This window comes from Balaenoptera borealis (genome assembly GCF_965194805.1).
Source record: "Balaenoptera borealis genome assembly, chromosome: 4".
Lineage (NCBI taxonomy): Eukaryota > Metazoa > Chordata > Mammalia > Artiodactyla > Balaenopteridae > Balaenoptera > Balaenoptera borealis.
In genome coordinates this window covers 144,662,933-144,679,159 of record NC_138861.1, presented here as the reverse complement: position 1 = coordinate 144,679,159, position 16,227 = coordinate 144,662,933, and the positions used below count along the sequence as shown (strand labels likewise).

Here is a 16,227-nt window from a genome sequence, read left to right as displayed (position 1 = left end):
AGCAACGAAGACCCAATGCAGCCAAAAATAAACAAATAAATAAATTAAAAAAGAAAATGCTTGCCAGAGACTTGCCTGGTGGTCCAGTGGTAAAGAATCCACCTTCCAATGCAGGGGACGTGGGTTTGATCCCTGGTCAGGGAACTAAGATCCCACATGCCACAGGGCAACTAAGCCCGCATGCCGCAACTACTGAGCTTGTGCGCCTCCACTAGAGAGCCCTTGTGCCGCAAACTACGGAGCCCATGTGCCCTGGAGCCTGCGCGCCACAACTAGAGAAGAGAAAACCCACACGCCACAACTAGAGAGAGGCACACTAGAGGGAAGCCTGCGCGCCACAACGAACAGCCCACACGCCCCAATGAAAGATCCTGCGTGCCGCAACTAAGACCCGACACAGCCAAAAAAATAAATTAAATAAAAATAAATAAATAATAAATAAATCTTGAAAAATAAAAGAAAATGCTTGCTAAATTGGATAGCTTATTCATTCACCTCAAATTTATTCTGGTAGGCAGAAAAAATACAGGGTGAGAAAAGGGGTAAAATAAAGTATTATTGTCAAAGATATAAAAATATAGGGGAAAAAAAACTTACAGTTATTGCAGACTATGTTTTTTGGCCTAAGAAAACTACATCCTTGGAAATGGGAACACATTCTAAACCAAAATTTACCCTAAAACTTTACAATGTAAAATCAAACTCTGCTGGTGCAGTACTAATGAAAATCAGAATACTTAGACTTCTGTACCATTTAATACTTGTTTTGTTTTCCATTTTCGTGAGCTGTCTAAGATGGTTGGAACAGATTACAACCAAATTTAGTTGTGCTTGTTGATTTTTCACAATTGCTCTGTTTATGTCACGTAAAATTTGCTGATGCCATTGATTAATGGTCATAGCAACTCTTGCAAGTTTAATCAATCTTCAAAACAATTTATTGTTTGTGCAGTTTATAGCCAAGGCTGCAGTAGAGATTTTTCTTTTTGTACATTTAAACATCACAGAGAAATTAACTTTCTCCTTCAGGGTGCTAGGCTGTTCCTTCTCTGACTTTCTGGAAGTGGTTGGTAGGAATGAATTATTGTCAGCCTTTCAATAAGCTACTGAAGATGGAATCTGCTTTTCAGGAGAATAGTGGCCATTCTGTCCTCCTGTTTCTTATGCCAAGAGGTTGAGAGCAAAAGTACATCTGGGCAAATGAAAATATAACTAATGGAAGAGACAGAGCATCAATTTCTAGGATACAGTTATTGAAGAATGAATGGGCGGAGAGGGAAGGGTGATGAATGTGTGCTGAACACACAAAGGCATTTCTGCTCCGGGTTGTGTTGTGTGTGCTCTGCCTGATTTCTTCTGCTTCAGGTTTTTGAAAGCCCTCCACGACACCCGTGTGTTCTTGTCTGTTCTGCCACCTCCACTTCTACTGCATGTGCTTTCTTATCTGCTGTGACAACTAAGTTAGTCCCCTCTGTTCCAGCTGAATGGAGGGCTTTTACAAGCACAGAGATGCAACTTGAATCCAGGCCTGAAGTGGGTACCAAGGGTTTGGCTGCTTTGTATCACATGGAAAGCACGGGGAGAAAAGGTGGGAGAGGCTCCCAGTGGCCGAGTCCCTACTCTTTCCTCTATGACAGTGTTCCCTCAACAAGGGGAAGAAGCAGGCCTTACTCTGTTTCATTTCAGTTGGTTTTGTGAGATCTCTTCTCTGTTTAGTTTCTTCATAGATTTCACTGATGTTCTTTTTAACCATACTTCATAGGGGAGAAGGAAAACCAATTTTGATTTGCCCCAGGTCTGATACTTCTGCCCTTTGGAGAGCATTCCCATTACAGCTGAATTTATAGGGCATACAAATGGTCAAGGAAGGGCCTAAAGATGATAAAATTATAGGGAAATAGAAACCTATGAGAAAATCTGTTTATAGAAGTTGAATCATTTTTTATAAAGAATGAGAGACGAGTAAGGATGAACACATGGTAGCAAAGTTTCCAGCCAACCAGCCAACGGTGCATAAATAGAAACAGGAAGTAGCTAAAAGTGCATAGGATGGAAACACAAACCCCCAATTGTATTACGCACCCTCAGGTGGTGAGGAATTGGAAGTGATTCCTGGTTCTCATATGTTGAAATCACATTATATTTCTCAATCACAATTTTTTAACACTTCCTTCCAGTGCTACCTTTTTCATGATCTTTGTTTTTCCTGCTAGATAACCCTTACATCTCTTATCTTCTGAGACAGTTTCATCTCTTCATAATCTGCCACCAGTTATTATAATAGTTTTTATTCAGCTGTATGGCTTTCATGGTGACCTTCACAAGGACCCTGAGCTCCGTGAAAACAAGAATTATTTTTTAGAAAATATTTTTGTAATTGAAAGTCTGTCACAGTGCTTCCTGTATAATTGGTGTGCAATGAGTATTTTTAAAAAATCATCTGAAAGAAGTTGTTAGAGAATTAGTCTGGTTTTGAAGCAAAGACTTTAGCAGAAAAGGTTTAATATAGAGATGTCTCTGGAGCACGAGGAAATGGGCAACCCAGCTGGTCACATGCCCATACCAACCTTGAGTCTTTTCCCAGCTTCTTGCCTTTTTCCACCATCTTCTCAGCTCCTTCTCAGCAATTCTAACCAGCTGTAGAGACTTAATAATTAGCAATCAAAATGAACTCAAACTAAAGTTTTAAAACCCCAAATAATGGAAAATAAAATGAGGATGTAGAAGTGGTCCACTGCCATTCACCCACATGATTCATTGACTGTTCAGTAGAATCTAGGGCACCATATGGATGAGCTGAATGGACCAATTCTCTGGGCAAGAAAACCGAAGCAGCAACTCTTTGTGCATCTATGGGAACAAAATGGTACGAAGATTATGTTCACTGTTGGAAACTGGCCCACAGGGCCATGAAGAGTCCATTTGTTCAGTATTCAGTTATTTTTATGACCAGCCATGATTATTTCCTATAAATAGAAATCATCGGTCTAAATATTCAGAACTAATTCTCCAATCCTTATCCTAGGTAGATGTAGTATGTTATTACCTTCAGCAAAAACCAGGAACAAAAACGTTGACCCCCTAAAGTTTGTTTCTGACACTTTCAGTGTCTCCTGTTCTCTGTTAGTCTCCAAGTACTGCTTTCACTTTCTGCTTTCTGAGAGCGTGGTCGCCGTATTGAATACAGCACTCCTTCTGCATAAAGGAGTTTAATCCTTAAGTCTAATTGAGCAAAGGAATGCCTTGTTCCTTGTTAAAGGATTTGGGGGAAAAATAATAGAAATCAAGACTTCAACGAACACATAAAGAGGGAAACAGTATTGCATTGGGGGAAGGAGCCTCTTCAACCGCGCTGAAATCTGAGTTGGTAGGTGACCATCTCCTCTGTGTGGGTAGGCTAGTCGTGGCATTCAGTAACAGAGGAGAACAAGCAGGATTTTGACATATTTGTTCAAGTTTAGTAATTGATTCATGTCCCTGATTTCTTAAAGAAGCTTTTAAGCTGAGTCTTATTGTATCCTGACTACATGAAGGGATGTGAGCCCCTTAGTAAATAAATAGGCTCTGTATGTTCTAAATGAGTGGAATATTGACCTTGACTCTTCCCAGCAGAGTCATAAAGCAGGGTGGTGGAGAGAGCTTATGAGGCAAGTCTACCACATTAATTTAGGTGACAAACTCTTCCCTCGCAAACAGCTTCCACGTTCTCTGCCCACACAGCAAGTGTCTTCTTTTGATCAGCAGATAACATTTGCTCACTTCCACACATTTAAATAACCGGTTCATAAAAAGCCTCATAGTTTGTGTAAACACATTTTTAAGTTTTATTTTTTTTAAATTGGGGTATAGTTGCTTTACAATGTTGTGTTAGTTTCCGCTGTACAGTGAAGTGAATCAGCTATATGTATACATACATCCCCTCTTTTTTGGATTTCCTTCCCATTTAGGTCACCACAGAGCATTAAGTAGAGTTCCCTGTGCTCTACAGCAGGTTCTCATTAGTTATCTATTTTATACATAGTATCAATAGTGTATATATGTCAATCCCAATCTCCCAATTCATCCCACCCTCCCCTTTTCCCCCCTTGGTGTCCATATGTTTGTTCCCTACATCTGTGTCTCTATTTCTGCCTTGCAAACAGGTTTATCTGTACCATTTTTCTAGATTCCACATATATGTGTTAATATATGGTATTTGTTTTTTTTTTCTGACTTACTTCACTCTGTATGACAGACTCTAGGTCCATCCCCATCTCTACAAATGACCCAATTTTGTTCCGTTTTATGGCTGAGTAATATTCCATTGTATATATGTACCACATCTTCTTTATTCATTCATCTGTCGATGGACGTTTAGGTTGCTTCCATGTCCTGGCTATTGTAAATAGTGCTGCAGTGAACATTGGGGTGCATGTGTCTTTTTGAATTATGGTTTTCTCAGGGTATATGTCCAGTAGTGGGATTGCTGGGTCATATGGTAATTCTGTTTGTAGTTTTTTAAGGAAAAGACTTTGTTTTTTGTGAAACTTCATATTTTGCACTGGCCTTTCAATGACTGTTTTTAGTCAAAACATTAAGTTTTGAAACATTTTAATTGGAAATGAAAGTATACAAATAAAAGCAAAACATAGCATTACTAAGGATAGGAAAGTTTTGGAAATAAAAAGAAGTTATGACAGAATTTCATCACACTTGCAATGATTTTGCTGTTAATCAGCTTCAAATTCTAAGTTTTCATCTTATTTTAGTGAGAGACTTACATGTTTTAAATGTGTCGGGTCTTTCAAATGCTGAATGGCCAATAATGTATCATATTTATAGTTTATTTTCTTGATGCATGCCTATAGCCTTGGAAAACAAGGTCCTTAATGAATATGACCACTCTGCATTTCTTATAATCTTCCAGCTCTGTGAGTATTGCAAGGAATTTTGAAAGCCAAGATTTCTCACCTTCCTACTTTATGATAGAATTGTAAAAGTGAGATGGCCAGGTAAGAGTTTTATTTACCTTACCCTTTAGAGAAGAAAAGGAGATAAAGATGAATAAATGGCTTCTCTCAATATTTGGAGCAAATTAGGAGATCAATAAATTTTTCCAGAACCCTCCAGCTAGTTTTGAAATCATTCTACTTTTAAGAAAATATACCTAAGTGGCAATTTCATTTTTGTTTAATAGTATTATACTTCTGTGTAATATATTTGACTTCAGGATATCAAAGTGTCAATAAGAGTAGATTAATTTTATGTGTTTATTACTTATGCCCTTCATTGTTAAAAAGTATTTAAAGGGACTTATAAAATACCAATTTTTTAAGTAATAAAATTGGAAAATAGAGAAATAAGTAGGAAAAGTAAAATAAATCTGGGGATAATTTTTAACCGTAAAATATATTTCCTCATGTCCAATAGGCTTTGCTATAGCTTGGCTGAAAATTTGACCTCAATCTTCCTAGCAACTAATACAGACAACATTCAAGTATTTTATTCCTGATAGCAGTGTAAGGTTTTTCCTGTGGATCCTACCACTGGTTTCTATGAAATATGTATTTCAAGCATATATTTTCAAAATGATGCATTTAACAAACAGATACTATAGTGAGAAATAATTGTTAACTAAAATAAAATAGCAAACTAAATTTTAATCATAACATAACCTAAAATTAGTCTTGGTATCAGACTTTTAGGTGGGATGAAATGGCTTCCTGGCTGTGCTAAGAAAAACTGGAGAGAATATTAAAATGGACATTTCTATATTTCTGCAGTGATATTTATTAAGCATCCTCTGTGTACCTTGAGAATATAGTGAATAATCTTATTCTGACAAATTAGCAAAGTGATTGACTAGGCCCATAAGGAATTGTAGGTAAATATTCAATATAAGCTGAACGTAACTAGTTATCTCTCTAAAACATATTGTGGGAATGCCAGTGAGACTGGACAACTGGGAGAACCTCCAGAGATATGTTTGGACCTTGATACCCTTTTCCTTGTTCCAGAGATCAGGCAAATCTTTGTTCCCTACCCAGATGTTAGTAAAATAATATTAACAATATTTATTGAGCAACAATTATGCATCAGGGTTTGTAGTTGCTACAGTTGATATTACGAATAAATGCATGGTTTACAGTGTATATAATATAGTAAAGGTATGAGACAAGTAAACGGGAAGACTGTAATATACAATCTACCTAAGGCTGTAAAGAAGTACCAACCATGTCTGATGAAGTGAAAAAGAGGGAAGGGTGGCCTCTTCTGAAGGGATAGGAACAGGTTTCATGGAAAAGATGCTGTTTGAGATGGGTTGTGAAGGCTGGATGTGATTGGAACCAGTAGAGGAAGATGTCCTTTGCAGAAAGAATGCCATGAATAGGAGCCCTGAGGTGGCACTTGGTTCCATTCACATCCTTAACTCTCTGTCCCCAGCCGCCCAGAGGAGCAGTCACTATTAGGAAGTCATTTCATTTTTCCTCTCATTTCTGCAGCTTTAGATTGCATCTCAGTGCCTCCACTTTAAAATGCCTCCTGCCCTATCTCTGTCTTCCTGGTTTCATCACAGAAACCTTATTTCTGCAGCACTCATTTCAACTGACAACTTATTTGGATGGTGTGCATGACTTTCCTCCTCAGCAACTCTGAGAAATGGTCTGGCTCAGATCACTTTCTTAGCGGCACACCAGCTGCCTATTGATAAGATTACAAGGAACACCTTTTCCTTCCTAGGCCCCTCCCTCCCTCCCTTTGAAGCAGGCATCTAACACCCCATACCCTAGACGAGTTGACTCCAGGGCCCTGATTCTCTGCTTATTTAGGAGGTCGGATCAAATAATGGGAAAGCGCCAGTGTCACAGGAAATGCGACTAATCTGGTTTACTAGGAATGGGAGATACATTCAGGAGATTGCTAGAACATAGGCTGGAAAGATAATCTAGGCTCATATGGTGGAAGTCTCTGAATGACATGCTGAGAAAATTGAATTTGATTTGATAAGAAATGGGATTTCAGTGGAGCAGATTTACCGTCTGCATTCGTTTCTCCCTCTCTTTCTCTAGATAGTGTGTGTATGTGTGTGTGTGTATTTTTCTGTGATACATTCTCATTGGAAAAAGGATGGGGTCTATTAGATTTTCTTTACGGTGCCATTCACAACTGTCTGCACCCAAGAAAGTCTTCGTAGAGATGAGGGAAAGTGATCAAAGTTGGGAAAGTTTGTTAGACCATAGTGCTTTTCAGAATGTCATCATCATAAAAGACTCAAGCATCCTTGAGAGGGAAATATATTGCTTGGAAAAGAGTAAGTAGACAATGCCAGTAAAAATGGAAATATGTATTTACCCTGTGGAAGTCTTTAGTTTTAACTGGCAGAGACTGGATGGGAACTGAAACAGATCTCAGGGTTTCATGCTCTGCTGACAGCAGAGATGTGGTTCAGTTAGCTTCTAGCCGAGTGTTTAAGGGATATTGAAATCCTTCCAGTTTACAGTACGTTTGGCAGCTCTCTGTGGGATAATCTTTTTTATGTGTATTCTGTTGGGAAGTGAATTGCACACCAGTTATTTTAAGTAGTATTTTTTAATCTGTTGCTATGTTAATTATAGCAAAGACAGCGACAACACAGTCATAGGCTGATGTGAATGTTTTATTCAGTGAACCAAAGAAATATCAACCAGGGCTGTATAGAAATTGCAGTGGGCTGAAAATAATCGAATATGAATGGGTTTAGGTAGCCAATGGCACTGACGCCTTATGAAGCTGAACATTAGATTTTTTCTCCTACTGCAGTTTATGTGAGAGTCACTGAAGAAGGAAACCCTTGGCATGATTATATTTTCTTGTGGAATGTTACTAGTTTCACAGTGGAAGAATTTTGACAAGAGTTCTTAGTTTCCTTCCATATGTTATATTTCATTTTCTAGAAAAGGGGTCCTTGCCCTGGCATATTTGACTGCTATTGAGCACCATGGGAAAACTGTTTCTTTTTTTCTCCTGCAATTATCAGTGACAGAAAGAGAAAAAAAAAAAAGAAAGATACAAACAAACGAAAAGGGAAGGTGAGTCTGGGTGAATTGCTCTTGAGCCAGTGCGTGCTAGCACAGAGACCTCGAATCCAGACAAAGCGAGGGGACATCTTGGCTTCTCATTAAGGTCTGAACCAAAGAGAAAGTTATGGGTGAACGTGTGTGTGGAATTCCACGCTTTCCTTCCAGCCCTGCTGACCAAGTAAACAACAACCTTCGTTGTCCTTGTATTTTCATTCAACCACAGAAACACTTGAGAAGCAGTAGTATGAGAATAAGTGGCTGATCCTAGAAAATTAAATTTTCATTTTTTTTTCTAAAAAAGATATCTTAAAATTCGTGTCTAGGATATGCAAGGAGGAAAATAAAGAACAAACAGAGGTAGTCCTGATTGATGTTGGATTCACTGAAGGGCAAGTCCTTACTTCCTTGAATTTTCTGTTGATTGACTTCAAAGCTATAATTTCTAAATAGATTTCTGGGACTGGGAATCTTGGCACAAAATCTTCAGTGTGTTCCAGGAGGCTGTATTCTGGCACTTATTTCTTTTATAGATTAAAGAAAAAAAAAGCTCAGGCCCTTAAATGGTTCCATGAACATGCCTCCTCCACTTCCATCTCCCACACACATGTGCGCACACCCTCACACACACAGACACACTCTCATGACATGTTTTGAATTGGACCCCAAGTAAAAACCAATCTGCTGAATAATTTCTGCTTGTTATTGTTCAGTTAAGCATCAATAGAGTGGGAAAAGGAAACATAGAGCCACAACAAAGCAGTGCTGTAAATGCTGTTTATTTAATAAATGTAGTTAACACCAATTTAACCTTTCCAGTGTAGCATTCATTTAAGCTCAAAAGAAAAAAAAAAAAAAAAAAAAGAGCAAACACCAATTCATTCACAGAAAATTAATTGCTGACCTTTAGGTGCCTGGCATTGTGCTCATGTACAAAAGTCATGGAAAATTGAATAAGAAATGATAATGTGCTCTTGAGATTCTCAAAGTCTAACAGCAACAATATTTGTTTGTTTGTAATAGCAAGTATAGAAACATTTATGACATAATAAGTTCGATGAATAGTTAATAGCAGCTAGAAAATTAGGTGGGTTACTATGAACAGAATCAAAAGCAAATAGCACAAACCAGAAAAAAATATCGCAGCTCATTTAATGGAAAAAAGATCTAATTTCCCTAATATGTAAAGAGCATCTATAAATAAATGAGATTATCTGGTAGAAAAATGTGGAAATGATATAAACAAATAATTCATTAAAAGGGTAATATATGTGACCTTTAAAACTAAGAAATGGTACTCGACCTTAATCATAATAAAAGAAATGAAAATTAATATTACACTGAAATAGCATCTCTTACCTGTTAAGATTGACAAAGATAGGAAAGTTTGATAATCCTGTGTTATCAAGAATGGGAGACAAATAAGCACTTCACATATTGCTTGAGAAAATATAAATTTCTACAACACATACATGCAGGACTATTGAAAATGTTTATCAGAATTTCATAGTCTCTCATAGAACAATTCCAATTTACTCTGTAGGTATAATACTACATATGTGCAAAAACGTATTATTAGACTGTTAACTGTATCATTGCTCAAAATGGCACAAGTTAGAAACAACTTAAATTTCCATCAATAAGATACTGATTAAAGTACACTATTTATAACCCTACAATAAAATATTAAACATAAAAGAATATAAGAGAATGATGTCATACTCTGTGTATTAATAGGAAAGCACCTCTCACCAAAGCACAACATTAAGTGAAAAAAAAAAAAAAGCAATGTGCAAAACATACTGTGTAGTACGCCACCACTTGTGTAAAACCAGAGGAAAATTATGCTCATGTTTCCTTATTTAGGTATCTGTGGAAACACAAAAATCAACCAATCAATCAATGGGAAGAAAAATTGGGTGACAGAAAACAGTGGTGTAAAGGAGACTTCACTGCATGCCTATGTATATTCTTGGCTTCTGAACTCTGTGAATGCATTGCCTGTTTGAAAAACTAAAAGTATTTTCTAAAAAGAAAAGAGGCAAGAGCAAGTCATTCCAGCCTGAATGGTCAGGAAAGAATTTAGAAGGGAAGCAGTATTGAGGTGAATCTGGGAAGGTGAGAAGTTCAAGCAGAGAGGAAGCCAGAAAAGAATATCATGAGCAAATACTCAGAAGCATGAACATCCGTGGAGGGTCAGCAAAGCCATAAAATGGCACTGAGAAGGAAGCTTCAAAGAGCCAAGAAGAGAGCAGTGATATATGAAACAAAGGGAATGGAAGGTTCAGGAAGGAGGGCATGGTCATTAGCATCAGGAGCGGCAGGGAGGTCATCAGGGCTGCAGCACCCCTGCAGTTCCTCTGTAGTTGATTCCACTTTCAACCCAACTTCTAGTCATTGGACTCTGTGGTGAAGGGTGTTGGTTTTATTTCTAGTTCCATTAACCAGTCATCTGCAGATTGTTTTCTGTAAACGTGTCTCTATGTTAGACATCTGTGTAATAAAAAAGTTACAGGAGGCATAACAGACAACCTCAACAGTTTTAAAATCTATTTTGTGAGAGAAATTTCACATGCTAGGCAACTCGTGGACAGTTACAAAGCAGTCTGTCTAAAAGGACAAAGTTGTCCAAATTCTCGATTTCCCCAGCACTCAGTTTCTTAAGATGCTTCCTAGTACTTGTTGACGGGTCATCAAATGAAGTGACATGCATGTTAATAAACCATTATAGAGTGCAGTATGAATATAAAGGATGATGAAGAAGATGATGATGACATAATCATGATAATGATGATGATGATGATGATGGTAATCCTGAAATGAAGTGAAAGTGTCACCCTAGCTTTGGCTTTTCTCTCTGATGCCAGTTTCTCCCTGAGTTTTCCTTCAGACTTTGGGTAAGTGCTCAGCTGTGTGGTGACAGGGGTGAACTTGCCTGGGATCCCAAAAGGGCTTCATGGATTTATGCTGGGAAAATGAGGAGGACATAAAAGGGTAAAAGAGGGGAGTGGGTACTGCAGACAGAAGAAACAACAACATGAACAAAACTGTTGTCTCCTGAAAGAGCCTGACGTGTTCTGGTGTCAGCAGTGGGAAGAGTTGTTGCACTTCTGACCTGGTCATTAGCTAGGTGGGTGACGGTGGCCTGATCACTTCACCTTTCTCAACTTCACTTTTTTTTAAATTGAAGTATAGTTGATTTACAATGTTATGTGAGTTTCTGGTGTACAGTGAAATGATTGAGTTATTCACACGTATATATCTATTTTTTTTTCTAGATTCTTTTCCCTTATGGGTTCTTCCAAAATATTGAGTATTTTGTGCTATCCCTGGGCTATACAGTAGGTCCTTGTTGGTTATCTATTTTTATTTAGAGTAGTGTGTAATTTATGCATTTGTTAAATGAGTATGGACAAGAGCCATGAGTTTGAATTCTTCCCTTAACAGTGCCACTTTATTTTCCCAAAAGAAACTCTGCTTACAAGACCAGTAGCTGAAGGGTCGAGGACCTGCCCAGAAGGAGGCAGGTGTGGGCAGCCCGCGGCTCTCACCTTTGGGTACCCTCGGAATGACGCGTTGTAACCCATTTGTAAAGGACCAAATCAAGCCATCTTCCGGCCCCTTCAAGTTCTAGCTTTTTTTTTTTTTTTTTTTTTAATAAATGGAGAGGTATCTTTATTTATTTATTTATGGCTGTGTTGGGTCTTCGTTTCTGTGCTAGGGCTTTCTCTAGTTGCGGCAAGCGGGGGCCACTCTTCATCGCGGTGCACGGGCCCCTCACCATCGCGGCCTCTCTCGTTGCGGAGCACAGGCTCCAGACGCGCAGGCTCAGTAATTGTGGCTCACGGGCCTAGTTGCTCCGCGGCATGTGGGATCTTCCCAGGCCAGGGCTCGAACCCGTGTCCCCTGCATTGGCAGGCAGATTCTCAACCACTGCGCCACCAGGGAAGCCCAAGTTCTAGCTTTTTAATTATCCATGACTGTAAAATTCTGAGAGCACTAAAAAGATGAATAGCCTAAGAATGGGGTAAGTCTAAGACCCCCATTAGAAGAACATTCTTTTCTCAACGTTTCCCTTCATTTTAGTAGTTTTGCAACTTTTCATTGTAATAAAGCCATTTACCTGAGTGTTCTGGTGGTTTAGGACACCCCAGTGTGCTTACTGAGATATCTGTTTACCAACTTCAGAATCTTATTACCAAAAGGTACATGGGCTGAAATTATGTATTACGTAGATTCCAAAGGCAAAGATAATTTGAGCCATTTAAAACAATATCACCTTAATATCAAATTATATTTCTTTTAATTACAGTCTTCTCCTATTATTCTCTTACATCTATGGGATGATCAATTACTTTGGAACAGAGGAGTAATGTGTCAAAAAGTTAATTTTCCTCACAGTGTGGCTAGCTCTTTATCTATTGATACAATTGATTATGGCACATTGAAAGGTCATGAAATCCAAAGCTTTAGCGTTGTCATAATTTGGGCTGCATTTTTAGGCTATACTTGAAGCAGTCCAAGTTAATTTATTGTAGAGAAATGCTACCACCCAAAGAGCTAACTGATCCATATTTCTAATCCTAACATGGTATTCAAAGTCGGTAAGCCAGCTTCTCGTTTACCAGAAAGAGGGATGGATGTTGCCAAACTGAAATCAACCAACATTCTCAAAACATTTGCCAAAATGGATTGTTTAGGGGAAGAACTCATGGTGCTCAATACCCACTTTATTCAGTAAAATTGACTGAAAAGGGTTAACTGCTGGTGGGTGAGGCTTGTGGTGACGTTGGTTGCTTTCTGATAGTTGGGACAGATGGGTGTCAGCAGTGTGTTTTATCTTGGGCTGGGCAGTCGAGGAAGTGCCCTTGTGTGTGTGTCCAGGACTGACTCCTGTTGCTGAAATACTGCCTGGTAGTTCTTGGTAAGTGCTGTGGGTGATTGGCATGTGCTCCAGAAAGCAGCAAGGCTGGATGAGACAGAAGGGAAAGCAACAGTGGTATCACGTAGCCTCCACAGGGGATTTATTTAAAGCCTCCATCCTGTCAGCATTGTTTCAATATGACAGCTGAGGCTTTTGCGAAGTATTGAGCCCCTGACCCCGTTTGACTCATCACTGTAAGCTCTGCCTTAGTCTAAATGGAAGGGCTGACCCTCTGAGAAGCCATAGTCTGAATCTGAGTTTGGTTCATCACCAAGTTCAAGATAATTATCTGATATTTGTTTGAACCGCAAGGGAGAATAAAATAGAACTGAGAATCTCACCAGAGTGAATTTCTCCAGTGATTTTTGGCCTCTCAGCTTTTGCTTAGAAATGACTTGAAAGCAGCTTTTGTTTTCTGGCCATTGGAGGCTGGACCGTAGATTCCAAATGTATCATATGCCATTCTGATGTTAATCCATCAGGGAAAGAAATTTACTTAATCATTTTTGAAACAATAAGTAGGACATGGAGTTTAGTCTCAGGTTTAAACATTGTTTTAAATTGTGTTTCTTTAGCTGACAGATACTGTCATTTACAACAGTTTATATATTGATATTTCAGGCCCTAGAGACTGAGACTTTTCCTACTAAAACTTCAACAACTAGGATTAGTCAACACTCTCAGAAACAGTCAATATGAATGCAAACTGAGGTTAGACCTCGGTTGAAATTTTGGTTTTACCACTTCTTAGGGATGAAACCAAGAGCAAATTATTAACCTCACTGAGCTTCTACTTACTTATCTTTAAAATAGGGTTGGCAATGCCTCGTGTACAGGTTAAACATAGTGTCTGGATCACAGTAAGTTCTCTAGATGTGTTAACTATTTTTATAGTAATAGAGCACACAGTAGACACATAATCTATGCCGTTAACCTACAAACATTTTTAGTCACATTTCCCACCATCCCTTTCAAAGCAAGAGGTTTTATTGAAAACAATAATGACAGTAATGTAGTGATGACTTTGGAGGGGACTATTATACTATATACTGCCATTATACATTACACAAACATTATAAATGCTTGTAAGACAGGAATTGTGTCCTTACATTTCATTATATATTGTTGGTATTTGCCAGTTTTTTCCATTAAAAAATCTGCCATGCCACCATACTCTATCAGCCAATATTTTAACAATTTTTAAGGAACAATAACTCTATTCAGAATGATGAGATACGAGAGGCTTTGTTTAGACTGGAGATTATAATTTAAGGAGTTTTGATCCTAAGACTCTTGCCTTCCTAAGTGGAGGGACATGACCATTCTTTGGATTGTAAGCGACTGTGTCAGGAGTGAATAATAGTCTCAAGCTGGCTGCAGAATCTGCACTAATATCGAGCTAGTTTAAAGTGGCAATCGAGGACCAAAATATATTAACTAGCCTGTGACATTTCACCTGCACTGTGTAGGTAATTTTTCTTCCTAAATGTTTACGTGGTGATGCAGAGTAGCCTCGTGTAACCAAACCAGTAGTAAAATAGGAGTGGGTTAGTGAGTTGCTTCATGACCATTCACGTAGTCTATTTAGCACATGATCATAGAAGAATTTAAGGGCCAGGAATCTGTATTGAAATTAATAGCTCTCACTACAAGTTTAAACTGTTTAAAAATTCTTCAGTTTAATTGTATGGCGCTGACAGTAAGACGAGGCAGCAAATATTCTGGGTGAAGGATATTTATTTTGCTATTTGGGGGGAAGCTACAGAACTTGGGCTGTTACATAGGATGTGGCAAAGCTATAGTGCCTGACTTCTTGCATAGCTGGTGTTGTGTACAAAATCAACTCCAAAAGTGATGTTTTCAAAATACTTAGAACAAACTTATTGTTGGAATAATAGCTTCCTATGGAGGTTGCTTTGAAGAAAAATATCTATTTGAATGATAGGTAGTTTTAACGCTTAAATAAATCTCTTTATAGTTGCATATCATGTTGTTCTGTTTACCAACTTCCTGTCTTTTTCCTGAGTACTAGCCCTGCACTGCCCATTTTCCCTATGTCACTTCAATAGACAACTGGAAATTCTGAAATAATAATTAAAAACTCTTTTAAGTTCCATATCAAAAGAAGACCACCTGTTACTAGTAGCCAGTGATTTTGTTGTCATAGTCACCTTAAACATCCGTCAACTTTCATAGGAAAATAACACAATGGATGCCGTTATTGTTTCTAGTTCTCTAAAAATAGGCACTTAATTTCTTTCAAAAGAAAACGAACACTTTTCCCCCTAAGATTGACTAGTTAAGTGTACGCATAAGCAAAGCAGCCAATTCAGGAGCAAAAGACAGTTGCTTACGATTCAGTCCATTTACTAAGTGCACAAACTTATTTTCTAAACTGTATCCGAGGGAATAATAATAGGGCTGATCATTATGAGTAGGCCTGTAAGAAGCATGGCATTAAAATATTTCATACATGACAGTGCATGTGTCTATAAAGACTCAAAACAAAGGCTCATATCTTTCAGGTTCTATGTATGTTGCCCCAGATTTAACTTCAGTCTCTCATATTACATTATCAATATTTTATTGTATGTTCCTTTTAATTATCAAAAACACAGAGTTACCATGTCTTGCTGAAATCTGTTACATGGTAGGCTACTCTCTGGGTTCAATGCCTGCTATTTTTTTTAACAAAAATATACTTGAATCTGTTCTCTCCTCTAACCTCTGTGAATGTTTCTATCTCCCTAACGACTTGGGGAGAATACACTGACCAAAGTGCTTTGTCAAATGTCTAAACATTCCAGTGATCCTGGATTATCTAAGTTTCCCCCCAAAGACATAACTATGTTCAGTAGGAAAATTATTTCATTGCTCTTATTCGTCACACAAAGGCCAGTGATGTTCCTGCTCTTTTTAACCATAGCATTGCCTTGTTGATAACAATTTCTTTTATTCCCACCAAAAGGCATTTTAAAATAAAACGAATTGTTCGATTAGGAACCAAGATGGCGGAGTAGAAGGACGTGCTGTCACTCCCTCTTGCGAGAGCACCAGAATCACAACTGGCTGCTGGACAATCATCGACAGGAAGACACTGGAACTCACCAAAAAAGATACCCCACATCCAAAGACAAAGGAGAAGCCACAATGAGACAGTAGGAGGGGCAGAATCACAGTAAAATCAAATCTCATAACTTCAGGGTAGGTGACTCACAGACTGGAGAACACTTATACCACAGAAGTCCACCCACTGGAGTGAAGGTT

General features: G+C 38.3%; 1 long non-coding RNA gene and 1 pseudogene across 2 annotated transcripts in view; one reads left to right on the top strand and one right to left on the bottom strand.

The window, feature by feature from the left end:
* LOC309627689 overlaps nucleotides 1–10,794 on the top strand; it is a 31,504-nt gene extending 20,710 nt beyond the window's left edge. Inside the window, exon 3 of the long non-coding RNA XR_014243915.1 lies at nucleotides 10,768–10,794. This is a non-coding gene — a long non-coding RNA (uncharacterized lncRNA). The remainder of the gene's footprint in view (nucleotides 1–10,767) is intronic.
* LOC309627672 (ferritin light chain pseudogene) overlaps nucleotides 1–16,227 on the bottom strand; it is a 193,633-nt pseudogene that overhangs the window by 16,475 nt on the left and 160,931 nt on the right. The gene's annotated exons all lie outside the window — the stretch shown is intronic.